Genomic DNA, 14,182 nt, shown 5'->3' with positions numbered 1-14,182 from the left:
CGTATTATTGTATATTATACGTATTCTGTACATTTTTGTACCTTTAAATTTTCCATAAGTGTATAAAAACCCACATTTAAAAAATCACACGATAAAATCTACTTTTAGAAGTTGATGTGTAATAATAATATTGACTTATGTGAATGTTAAAGTGTTAAACGTAATGGCATAATTTTATTTGAAAAATAATTTTGTATCATCTTTTCTGATTTTTAAGCTATGAATCAGATAGAGAAGATTCTTTTGAACTCACAAAGAGATTATCATGACTAATTCTAGCAATAATATTTAATCAACGAATCGCATATTTGATTTTAGTATATTATTGGTATATTTTTTAAGTTTTTATTATCGAGGACAAGGTACATATTCATTTTAATTATTTACCATTAATTTATGCGTTTTGTTAACATTTTGGTATTATGACTACGAATTGACGATAGTGTTCGCATACTATATAACTATAATTTGCCTAAGTTTGTCCAAAATAGTTTACTGTATAGTTTATACTAGCATTACTTCAAACTATGCAGAGCGAAGTATGCTATAGTAAGGTACAAAGAAAAATGTATGCATGATTTCTTTCTTCATGCTATGATTTAGTTAAGTATACTTAAATTTTAAACTTGTCGTATATTCTCATTAAAATTTAAATTTAAATCGTTGTACATAATTTCAGCTCTTTGCTTCGAATCATTTTCCAGATATATTTATTTTTGTATAAATTTGAATAATAAATGCAGGAGTGAGTAGATCGTTTACTTTGAAGTCATTGAAAGTTGAGAAGTAGGATATGAAGATATATCGTTTTACTAACAAGAAGAAGTTATAGATATAAAAGTATAGCAAATTTTAAAGAATTTTCGCGTTTAAGTATTCTTAGCATAAAGACCAGACTTCTTAAAGAGTTACGTTTCAAAAGTAATGTTTCCTATATAGATAAGTATTATGCATACATTGAGTTAATTGCGTTTAATCTAATCGTTAATAACAAACTATTTTAAAATTTTCTATTAAATCGTTATTCTAAAAAGAAACATCTTTATATACAAAAGAAGGAAAAATATGTTGTAAACTTATTGTCATTTACATTTCATCGTAACGTATAAAACTTGTAACTGTTATCTTCTAATAAAAAAGAAAAGAGAACTCTTATAATATGGGTCTTATAATGAAAGTTGTAAATTTTGAACTGATTTTATAACTATAAATCGCAAGATACGTGTATCAAGATGAATCAGTAAACGAAGTCTTCAACTTTAGCCTTTAAAAGTCACAAACATAAAACCCACACGCATAACGTATTACTACATATTACCGTACTATGCTTATCTAGTAAAAACATATGACAGAATATAAATACGCGCAAAGACAATTCACTTGCTTAAAGCATTTTCATAAAAATATTCTTTGTTGTTAAAAATATCTTAATTCGAATACACGATACCAATGTTTTATACACAAACAAATATACGGTAGTTGTTAAAGTGTTGAAGTTTTTAACTGCAATTTGGTTTTATTATATCGTTGAGATTATAAGCTTCTCTTTAAATTTGTATACTTTTATATAAATGTAACTATATGTAGCTTACACATATGACAGTATGTACAAAGTTGACTAGACTAAGCTTCTGGCATAAAGCATTTAATACTTTTCTATAGAAAACAACCAGCCTCAGCGATGAATGTACTAAAAACGCATATATAGCTGTAGTTAGGATAGAATTAAGATAGCCTTCTCTTAAATAAACGAGGATATCTTGGCAATTTTAATCTTTTATACGTGTAATTTCTCATTCTAATTCTATACGAAAAATATCCACAGAAACATAACAAATCTCTTTTTGCCTTAGAACTAAAGCAAGATTAAGACAGAAAAACCTGTTAATCATCCCTTAACTGGAAATCCCATAATTATAAAATTATAAGTTAATAAAGATAGATCGATTTCAATTCTTTTAAGTATAAATATAGTATGAACCACTTCGGACAGAAATGAAAAAACAAATTAGAAATCCAAGTAACGAGTTAACATATCCTCCATTCTGTGGTTAACAGAGCAAACGTGCCAAATATACTTTCGCAACACCCGATATGTGAAAAAAGGATCAAGTGTACGTGGCGTGAAATTGCGTATCGACTTCGTAGCGGTGTCTCGTCCCTCGAGTTATCGTCCCGAGCCGGTGTCCTCGCAGAAACTTTCCCCGGCCTTATTCCACGTTGCTCGAACACACAATATCTAGCAGCACTACCAGCTGTCGTATATGATGTGGCTGAATCCGGGAAAACAAGGGAAACCTCCGAGAGTCCGCCATGGCTTGTCGATAAAACGGCAATAACGCGACCCTCCCCTTTTCGTTGTTCGATCTCAAAGATAGGTTGCAGCCTGTCCTTGGCTTTAATTCCCCGATCGCCGCGAACATCCCTTTTTCTAGCACGTTTACACGACAAAGGAGCCGACCGTGCTGTATTTCCACGGTACAGCGACGAGCCTATTGTTCACTCAACATGTGGCAATCTCTTGTCCATCCATTCTATGTATCACGGAAACTCAAGATCTCCTCAGACTTTGTATTCCTCTTGCTCTTGTAACTCCTTTTTTCTGTCTTTCTGCCGCGATCAATGACAAGGCGGTGGTGTCTTGAAGCCTGTGTCTCCAGCGAAACTAATGATCGCGTCCTTGGCACACCTTTCGAAATCTTCCTGTGCAAGCCGAAGCTTAGTTTCTTTTTATCATGCATTTGCTGCTGATTGACGCAGGAAATTGGATTTGTTCGAGTTTCACTGGATTTTGTAATACGGTGACTTGGTTTTATGGTGTTGGATGAAGTGCATTGCTCTTATTTGGTAAGCTGATTGTATTACTTTTAGGATAGTTTCTATTTATTTATTTATTTTTCTTTTTGTTCAATTTAGAAAATTTAAGTATCGTTTTGTAACCAGCGTTTGTAATATAAAACTTTATTCCAAGAGGTAAAGGACATTGCTTGGTGATCATTTTGAAGATTGAAACGTTTCATGATTTCTATAGAATATTTCTTGAAAGATTGATGCAAATATTTTGAGTTAGATATTATGGGATATACCTTTTTCAAAAAATTGGTACGATGTAATTTTAGAAATTTGTTTCATTTGTCAAATTTGAAATAGGTTCATGTAGTTCATGCAACATTATTTTTGTAAAACACCCGTAACTTTGGCCCCGTAATATTTATCAAAGTGCATACGTTTGATAAAAAATAGTGGTGACCTTTCACATCGATTAACGACGGTAACATAGTCAAGTCCCTGGCAGGGGTAGTAGTAGCCGTATTTACAATGCGCCATATGATAATTGTTACTTAAATCTTTTTACATTTAATCAAAATATTCAATATTTCCACGATATCTTTTTCAATTCTCTCATGTAGCAGAGGAAATCTACGTTTGCCATAAATGAGAAATATTTCTTATCGGTACAAATACCAATTCCTTTGTTTTAAAGTCTTTAAAATATCCCTTTTTCGTTCTCAGACAATGTCTTCAACGCCATGCATTTGCCACGTCGTGTGCCAAAAACACCAAAGAATTCCAAAAGCAATTCGTAATTAATCTATTCATTTTAAGACAACACGAATAGTTTTGATTGTTTTCGAAATTTTAAGGAAATTACGTGGCATTTGCGTGGAAAAGAATCTTGTAATTTCATCTTGAATAAAGTTCAATGATTTTCGAAATCTCGATTTAAAAATGTCCCCTTATGATACTTCCCGCAAGGAAATACAGGATGTTCCATTAAACAAAAATATCAAAGTAACCTTTGAAATTTTGATATTTTAGTCTCAGCATAAAATCACGTAATTCTTGTTCCGTACTCTTTCTCGTGATAGTCAATGAACAGTCTACTAATAATATTAAATCGTCAAGATTATAATGCAACATAACGACACATGGACACGATAACCGAGAGTTCGGAAAACAAGTGATACGAATGGAAAAATCTCTGATTTAACTAGACTTTAATAAAAAGTATACGTTTGTTTTCAGATGTACAAAAAATCTCATTCCTATGTATACAAGACTCACGAAGAAGAGTCGAAAAATTTATAACAAAATTCTCGAGATAAACACGAATCTTATATATCCTTGCTTATACTTATCTTACTCTTGTAAAAATGCACTTGTACCACTTTTCTCAGCGAGCCTCTTGATTATCTTTTTTTTCGTGTTCAATTCGCTTCTCTTGATCATTCAGGAAAACGCGATTCCTTAATTCAATAGCGTCTCGTGTATATGTAATGAACAGCAACAACAACAACGTTGTAGTATTAATATACGATGGTTCGCGATGGTTGTAGCAGTAGCAATGATATTGATGGTGGTGTCGGTGGTGGTGGTGGAAATGCTGGTGCCGGTGGCCTAGATACGTTCTTGGGGCCGACGGCCGTTGCACCTCGGTTATCGAACAGCAGAGCTTGCACCGGGTGCAGCTGCACGGCTAGAAAACTATTGCAGTCCCGTTTTTGGCGTCCTCCTTGATTTCCTTTTGGAATCGACCGGTTGCGTTGAAATTAGCACGCTCAAGAGAGCGTTTCGACTTGTAAACATCGACTTGCCATCTTCGCCGATGATTTAACCGATCCATTTTTGTGTCTGAATCGATGTCAGTATGCCTGGAACCTCTATTTTTAAGGTCATCTTTAAAGAGATTTGTTCGACTGCAATTCTTCATGTTTGAAAGATATATAAGAAAACTCACACACATTCATATATATATATATATTTTTGAGTTCTAGAGAATCGGGTTTTTGTACGATAAGAGGATTTTGGTACGTTTGAGTGAAAAATTAAAATAGAATAGTCTGAAAGTGGAAATATATAACTCGGTACGTACTCGGTTATTTGATCTGGAGACAATTTCGTAGTTACAACGATTTAACGATATCTTTTTTAATTCCTCTTTTTATTTCTATGGAATCATTTCGTGTAATAAACGAGTTTTTGCACTTTTTGATCTATAATTAAAATTGAATAGCTCGAGGGATTAATAATTCGATTAAAAGTTACAGTGATTTCGCAATATATTTTTTTGCTCTTCTAATATTTCTAGAATCTTTTCGTATGGTAAATAGTTTATAATATTCTATATTTGAGGACTAAGTGCAAATAACGGTCTAAAAGAAAAGGGCAACATACACGATTCTTCCCAGAAAATTGTTTCGCACGTTATATGGTTCGTGGTACTTTTTATTAGAACTTTAATTCTATTTTATTTTATTATTTAATATTATTAAATTGTTAGAAAGTCTTTTGGTGGTTCAGAATTTTTTTGCTTAGAAAAAAAGAGCAAATGTTCTAACGAGAAGTACATATATATTGATCTTATAGAAGCATAACTTCATTTTATGATAATTTAAAACAATTAGAGCGAACGTACAATATTTGTTCGATACTCTACAATTTTGACATTGCAAAATAACACGATAGTATTTGTTATAATATAGAAACGTATGCCACAAATGAAATCACGTAGACAATGTTTCTACAATCTAAACTACAAAAGACGTAACGCAATACATACCTATCGTACCATCTTTCGAAATTGTCTAAATCATACGTCGTACAATGTCCTTGTTTTTTATAACGAACGATAGCTATGTTTAACAAGAACACAATAAACTCCACTGCAATTATTAAGTATCCCATTTTCACAAATATTTACGCTTTCGCCTAAACAACAAATTTAGAAAATTGTGCATTCCTAGGCAATGATAACAAATTTTCGAAAATGGAGTTAGTTTATGTTCGCGATAGGCCGGCTGGCGGGAACGACCCGCAGTATTTCATCGTTAATCTTATAAAGGAATAATTCTGCGCGTGCTAATGATAAACACAATTTCGCGTGTCCACGGTTACGTTCACGAAGGACGGAAGATGAACGACACGCGATCCAATCTGCACGTGTTGTGTTACCATGCGTTCCACAGCCCGGCTATTCAACGTGTACGAATTTCATCCAGGGCTTGGACAGATAGAAACAAATCACAGAACCGAGTAGTTCAACAATTCCCGTTCTGTTTACTCATACGTTTCGATGAAAAGCTGTTGCCGCCATGCTCGTGGATTTCCAATTATTGAATTTGTTCTCATTGTTCTGGCTTCGTTTGAATTAGAACGTAAAGAAAGCTTCAGCTGTTGTTACTGAATAACCTACATAATCAACGTTTTACTTTCTCTTCCTTTGGCTTTCTTCGTGTCAGTTAATAAGTTACGAAATAAGGATTTTAATTGAAACTTTTCGTAGTATTTAATAAAAAAGAAATTTTTGATGGGGAAGGTGTATGTATAAGTTTTTGTGATTTGTCAAATTTTATAGATTGAAATTATTTACGCGTGTTGCAGTTTTATTGTTAAAACTGTTTCGATAGAAACCTGCTTCTTCGAATGATTTTCTAATGACAATGAAAATTGAGAATAATTTATTTTGCATTAAGTGCAGTGCAAAAGAAAAAATTTCTAACAATAATGTTGTACTTCGTTTATGAAATTCACTGGTTTCTTCATGAAACATGCATATCCAGCTGAAAGTTTAATAATTATATTTATTATATTAGAAATCATATTCACGATAAATAAAAACTTAGCACGAAATTATCTAACTACTCCATCGAAACTTTCTATCGCCATGCTGAAAACTTCTGCATAAAGAAACACAATACTCGTGATTGCAAGTCGTGCTTCAACATACGAGTGTTAAAAAGAGGTCTGAGATTTTAAAGGTTTAAAGGGGTACTTAACTGACTAAATAAAGGAATGTTTAATCGATGCAAGTTTTAAAATCGGTGTGTACTTTTCGTGCAAAACATAATTTGGTATATTTCATATTAAGGATATTTCATCGTTTATAAAGCCGTGTAACTTATAAGATGCACTTTCGTATGTCCATATTTTTACTTAATTTAATTTTATTTCTTCATTGCTGTATTTTTCTCTCAATATACTATTATAACAATACCAAATATTATCTATTTATAAAAATAATTATTTCCTAAATTTTAGATTAAAATATAATTTTTTTTTCTTTACAAGTAAACAGAATTTTAGTTATTACAGACTAATAAGTTTACTCTATTCATCCACGATACATAGTCGAATTAGAGAAATGAATTACAAATACGAGTTTCATATTCAAACGAAAAGAAATCAGACCAAAGAAAAGATAAAGTCTTTCACCTCAACGCAACTATTTGTTATGATACGTTTCTCTAGATTTCTCTAATTAACGTATTTTCACATCTTTCTATTCTGCATTTGATATGTTACCAAGAATGGTAATTAAATTACTAAGTCACATCTTAGCAAAAAATGTTTACTGCAATTTTCTATTTCTCTCAATGACCACTGTAAGCTTTTACAATTTTAAACCCATATGAAAGCCAACACTCTGTATAAAAATTCCAAGGAGATAAATAAATAAAATAAGAAAATAATGATATTACTCAAAATGAAGAAAAAAGAAAAGAAAGGCGTATCATGGCACGATACATTTCCAATACAGAACGACCAAGCATACCTTCTCAACACCGCAGCACCGATATTTCCCGTTCGACGATATATAACAATTAAAAAGGAGGCTACGGAAGAAACTGTAAGAGAGCTGGCGATTCGATAGAACCTAGATTCGCGGTGCGGAGAACTTTCGTCGGCGCAGAACTTTCAAGGCTGCCCCGTTCAAGAGGACCTCGTCAATGATCGCGGCTTTTCACAAGCGCGGCTGTAAACGAAATCGCAAGGCCGGCCGGATTGTCAACCAGGCTCACACTTCGTCCCCGTTTCTAAACGTACGCGGTTCGATCCTCCTCGAAGCGAATGGGTCGAAACGGCGCGGCGCGCCTGTCCGGCGTCTTGCATTTCCAGCCAAGGAATCGTACAAGTTTCGCAACGGGTTGGTTACGTGCACGAAGAACGAAGGGGTAACCTTTATTGCTCGGAAAGGCGTAAAGTGGGACAGTGGCCTGATTCCTGGTGTCATGGCTGCAGCTGCATGTGCACCGACCAGAGTGGAACGGCTATAGACACACCGAATGTGCAACCAGTACTCCACTGTTCGAGTCTGTCTTGGATCTTTGCCAAAAGCTCGCGGGCATGTTCCGTCTCTCTTCTTTTCGTCGGTTGTGTAAAAGGAGCTGTAGGAAAAAAAAAAAAGAAAAGAAAGGAAGAAAAAAGAGAAAAGGAATGAAACGTGGAAACACGTAGGATTAATATGCGCGCGTTATGCGAGTGTTCAGTGGACTCGTCTGGTTCCTCCTCGTTCCTCGCTCTGATTCGTTCCATTTTTTTCGGTTCGTTTGGTAGCAACGAGCTGACCAAGCTACGATCATTTCGGCCAAAAGTTTGCTTCTTAATGGATATTAATACCGTAAATACATATCTTTTTATCTCTTCAAACACGTGTACACATAGTTGCTTGCTTGGCTAAAAGTTTCGTTTTAAATGGATATTAAACGCTTTATATGGATACCTCCTTATCTATTCAAACATTTCTTTGTTAAATGAAACAATCGAAGATCGCAGGAGAGAAATGCGACAAGCACAATCTCGATTTGTTGATCGTAATGTTATTTATTAGGAGTATTTTAGTAGAAGGAGATTGATACGAGATAATGAAAATGGAAATAATCTGTCGCGATGCAAAGATGTTAATCTTTTAATAATAACCGAGGCAAGGAAGTTTTATGGAAATTTCAAAAGCGTAATTATTAAGACAAAAAATATTTGAATATCTTCGATTTTTTAGTATTGTAACAAGTTGAAGATGGAGAAACGGGAATGTTTTATTGGTAAATGAATAAACAAGTTTACGTATCGATGATTTTACGTTGGTCTAAAATTTGGGCTCTAGATAGATAGTAAATAACGTTTGTAGACAATATGCGAGGAAAGAGATGAAATTTGGATTATTCGGGCGATCTCGTTAATATGATTTTGTTAGTAATTGGATGAACGACTTGCGTTGAGAAGGGGTGATTTGTTATTGCTTCCAGATTGTCTCTAAATAGATATTAAATAGTATTTCATGACGTATGAAGAAAAATGTAAATGTGGAAATCTATTATAACATCATTCCATTGGTAGATCGACGAAGACTTTATATCCAGAAAGATGAATATTCGTCGATTTAAAATTTTGACTCTAATTGATCATTGAGCATTCAGAAACATAGGCGAGAATATAACCGAAACACGATATTATAAATTTTACATCTTAATTCTTCTATATTCTTTGTGACATTTTCAATTGAATCGTTTTTTTCTACTCTCAGAAAATTCTTTATGTTCAAGAACTCAGTTTCAATTTCATGCTACAAATTTTTCTTAACTCGTTGAAAGCTCTTTTTTCATTGAAACGAAAGCGAAATTGAGACGCAAAGAATTCGAAAATACAATTATTAATCATTAAAGTTATTCCTTACAAAAATTTCACAATACTCCTTGTATTTTATATCAGAAAATGCAGGAAATGTTAAGGAAAAACAGAACTATTTTCTAGATTATCCGTTTCGAACTTCTTGCTTTATTACACTGTCAAAAGAGTAAATGGTATTTCACGATGTGCGAAGAGAAAGGTGCAGGGAAATGGAAGTCTGTTAAAATTCTGAACAGTTGGTGGAATTGATTTTATTGGTAAACGGATGAACGATTCGCGTTGAGAGGGAAGAATGACATTTCGTCTGTATAAAATTTCACCTTTAGATAAATATTAAATGATATTTCACGAACGGTGCGAGATGGAGGATGGAGGAATGAGTATTTGTGAGAATTCTGCAGGGTTCGTGGGATTCTATTAATATCGTTTGTTGGTAAACGGATGAACGATTCATATTGGCAGTGGAACGTTTCATATTTGATATACTTTCACAGGATCTCCAGTTCCTGGCTGTAGGACGTAAACAATTGGGCGACGATCGATAATCTATTTCATGCATGATAAAATTATCGATTCGCAAAATTGGATTAACGGGACACGCCAGAGAGTTTCGAGCAAAAATTAGTAAACAGATTGTTGACCGCGATAAACGATCCTTGTGCGTCCACGCCACGCGATTGAATTCGGTTTCATAGAAAATATACGATTAGTCTTCGTCACGTCTTATTAAATAGTTATAAAATTCCTATAATAATTTACTACCATTGAGCAATTACCTACTTGTTGTACCTGCACATTTTTTATTCATACTAATCGTTTTAAAGTCAATCTTTGTCACAGTATTATGCGAGCAACACGTCAATCTATCGAGCACATAGAATCGTTTCGCTTTCATTCGCTGAGATTGGTACAGTATGACCGTTCATAGTAACGATCTTTTACTCGAAGAATTAATAATAAAAAACTACCCTTGCTCGTGTTCGTCTTTCTCCAAGAAAGTGAAAGAATAGCAGCTTTAATCTCTGTTCAGTATATTTCAATCTTTTTAATAAACTATTTATCGTATTACACGAGTCCGATAAATACATTTGTATTTATATCGCGGAGAAATTGTATTTCGATAAAGGTTTTTATAGAACTGGTCGATTTTCATTCGACGATAAATTCAGGCATAAATCATCCGAAGATCGCACGAGAAAAATATGACAAGTACAATACGATGAGAATTCATCGGAGATTACATCAGAGAAAATTAACCGACGACCGACCAATTTTTTTTCCCCAGAACGTTTAATTGATCGGACCATAGGTGTAGTCCTAACGATAAAAGAAAATAGCTTGGGAAGTATTTATGCAAATACGCGCCTTCGCATGGTGCATGCAAGTCAGTTTTATCGAAGGTGGCACGACATCAAGGTGGTTCACCCTTTCGCGGAAGGTACCAATCTACAGGGGTGTTCCGTGCATTGCGTGAAAATAAGCGTTCCACGTCGGTCACCGCCAACAGACTCGCCAGTAGTGGCCCTAAACTGATTTCAACGAAATCTACCCCGACGTTTGATCCTTTTCTCCACCTACCACGATTAATCACATGGATAGTCCCTTAATAATTACTGTTAACATAAATTTCTCGTCATAAGCCATCAGCGACTCGAAATTCTAAATCCACTAACGTTATTTCCTTTGTATATTTCACTATCACTCGTATACATGCTCTTCGAACCAGTTTTAATAGAATTTTCCTAATTTTCATTTCTTTTTCGTCGATCACGATGCTTTCGCATTTTGTCATTAACCACTTACATATTTTTTAAACCAGATTTAATAGAACTTTCTTAGTTTTCATTTCTTTCCCATTCATCGTAAGATCAAACATCTTTACAAGTTCTAAACTAACTCGCTAATCATATTTCTTTCGTATCTCGTAATTAATCGCTTACGTATTTCCTCAACTTTATGAATAGAACTTTTAATAAACAACAGCTTAGTAGACTACGAATCGGTTTTAATAAAATTCTTCTAGGTTTCCCTCCTTTCCCATCGATCATAGAACCAACTAATCATCTTACCGTACTTTTATGAATTCTGAATTAATTCACTGATAACATTCCCTTTGTATTTCACGATTAATCGCTCTCGTGCTTTCTTAACTAATCTCGATAGAATTTTCCCAAGTTTTATTTCTTCTTGTATCGTTCGTACAACGTTCGAAGCGTCGAAGCATAAATATTCCATCGTATAAATCCTCTCCTCCTCTTCCTATCGCTCCTTGAAACTATTTTCTCTTTGATTATCTTGGTGCGACGGGGAAACGCGATTACCTTAAAGCTCCAAGCTGCTTCGGTTTCCCCGTGCCTCGTGCATAACTTCCCTTCGTCTAGCGAGGGACCAGCGGGAAACGGAGTCGAATATCCGACTTGAATCTCACCGAGACCTAATTATCGACCGTGTGAAAGGCCGGGATCCTCGTGAGCGTCGAACAACATTGATTTACGGATACGTCCCCGGCGAGAGGGATTCCTCGTACGTTGACTCACGGCTGCCAGTCGCACGAAATGCAGTTGCAACTTTGGCTCTGGCTCGGTTCCAGCGTCGTATAACTGTAAGCTGCCTCGATAGATTCGGTAATCGAGGTCAGTGTACCCCTTGCTTTGATGTATGTATTTGTAGAGTGATTTTAATGCGCGCCTCTTTCGTCGAACTTTGGCCCCGGACACCGAGAATCGGGAAAAATCTAATAACGAGACCTCTTTGGCGATGGAACGTGATTTCTAGGATTTTTACTTTGATAAACGAAATAAGGACAAATAGGATTGCGCGATAGATCGTTCCTAAGGCATATTTGTAATCAGCTACATTTTTATTAAATTTGTTAAATTAAGCTTCAATGAATAGCTATATAGTTGGTAATAATGACAACAAAAGGCTTTGATGGAAACATCGTTGAAGATGTACTCGTACATGCGTGAAAGCGATGAAAACAATCGTGGAAATGATTCATTAAAATCTCGAGAATCGATAAATGGGTCACCGCAGGTCGTCGGGCAATATCTCATGTATCTACGACGAGTACTCGATCGTCAACTGGGTCATTCGACTGTAGCGAAAATGGGCGGCAAAAGTGACAGACTATCTGAAATTCACATTCGAATCGCCTATTATCTTTCCGCATGAGAGAACACGTTCCACAAAGACGAACAAAGCACGGAAACGCTTCGTACCTATTTACACCTACGCCAATGATCACAACAAGACAATTAGCGAACGAGCCAGACTATCAACCAACGCGAACTACCATCAACAACTACATCCGTAGTAACAAAGATCTATCTTTTGATCTGCAAGAAAATGTCGCGGAAATCATCAGACGAGAACGCCAGTCGCCTCTGTATTTACACTGTCTATCACCAACGCGTCACCTTCGTCCCCGATTCCATTTTCTATCGGATCTTCGGAAATTTAATTATTTTTCCACGAGTCCTATCCTCGAACAAATAATAAAGGAAAACAAATATCTATCTGTTGTAAGACTTACTCTGATGATTTTGCGTTCGACGAGCTTCTGTGAAGAAACGGCGCGTCGTTTCGCGAGGAAAACGCCGGTTACAGATGAGAAGACTCTTTCTCACGACGCACGGTACATTGGAGCTCGACAGACGGAGAAATCGAACGTAGCGGAGCTGCACCGCGAGGAGCACCGTGAAGAGCACTGTGTATGTGTGTATATATTCCGGTTGGCGAGAGAACGCTTCGACGGGGTGGTGGTCCCGCGAATACTGAGCCTCTGGAGCTTCGTATCCTGGTCGATAAGACACCCCTCCGGGCCACCCACTCGCACTAAAGGTACGATCACACCTGCGCTGGCTCACGTGGGCTCCCGTGCATTCACACTTACCCTAAACGCACCTTTAACCTTTTACGTTGATTACCGACCGATACGCTGCCAATACGTACTTATATCCAGGTGCATGGTGCGTGCGCGTGCACCAAAGTTTCGAAACGAGATTTCGAACGACAGGTTGCTATTCTTTTCGTTTGCCTTATGACTTGTCTGTTCGCGTCTGTTTGATCTTCACCCGGTTCTGCTATTCTCTTCGGTTTTGTTCGCTCCTCTCTGTTCGCCCGCTGTTTATTACACGTCACCCGAAGGAATCTCGTTGATGCTCGTTATTATTTGCTGATGCGTTTCGCAGATCCGCGGTGCAACAAGTAAGTACGCACTGCGATTTGAGTGTTTTAGTTTGGCTGTTGGGAGTTTAAGTTGGGCTTTTCAGGTAGCAGGAAATGTTTGAGGTATTATTTTTGCAGGATATAGCGTCGGTGTAGATTACTTAGTTAACGCCGGATCTAACTACCGATTTCTAGTCTGTACTTAAATATATTATACGCAGAAGACTATGAGTATAGTGGCGCTTTTGTTTTTAGAATACCTTGGAAATTCTAATCGACTATAAAGTTTAATTAACAACTAGAAATTAATCAGATATGTTAAAGCTTATTAATTTATAGTTTAGAACGATTATAGATATTGGAAACAAAATAAAATGTAAGAATTAACAAGTATTACTGTCTCGTTCTTTACTCTGACCGCAGGATAAAGAATTTTATATAAACTGTAATGAAATATTTTTATAGTTGTTTTGAAATATGTAGAACATACACGTGTCTATCGCGTTTGAAAAATTGTCACACGTACCATTTTTTCATTACTTGAAACGAACATCGACTTTAATAAATGGTGCTAGCAAAATAAAACACGAAGTAAAGTAAAATGGTG

General features: G+C 35.6%; 1 protein-coding gene across 3 annotated transcripts in view; it reads right to left on the bottom strand.

The window, feature by feature from the left end:
- Positions 1-13,191, bottom strand: part of LOC139992597 (uncharacterized) — a 32,746-nt gene extending 19,555 nt beyond the window's left edge. The window contains exon 1 of one of the 3 annotated variants that reach the window (XM_072013557.1): positions 12,941-13,191. The gene's annotated coding sequence lies outside the window, so the exon portion shown is untranslated. Of the gene's footprint in view, positions 1-4,166; positions 4,685-5,560; positions 6,083-12,940 lie in introns of those variants that run through there. The other 2 variants (XM_072013574.1, XM_072013564.1) reach the window with 2 other exon arrangements.
- Between the last annotated feature and the right edge of the window lie 991 nt (positions 13,192-14,182).

This window comes from Bombus fervidus, chromosome 2, assembly GCF_041682495.2.
Source record: "Bombus fervidus isolate BK054 chromosome 2, iyBomFerv1, whole genome shotgun sequence".
Lineage (NCBI taxonomy): Eukaryota > Metazoa > Arthropoda > Insecta > Hymenoptera > Apidae > Bombus > Bombus fervidus.
Note: the sequence above shows the minus strand (reverse complement) of the source record. Positions and strands in the feature narration are given on the sequence as shown.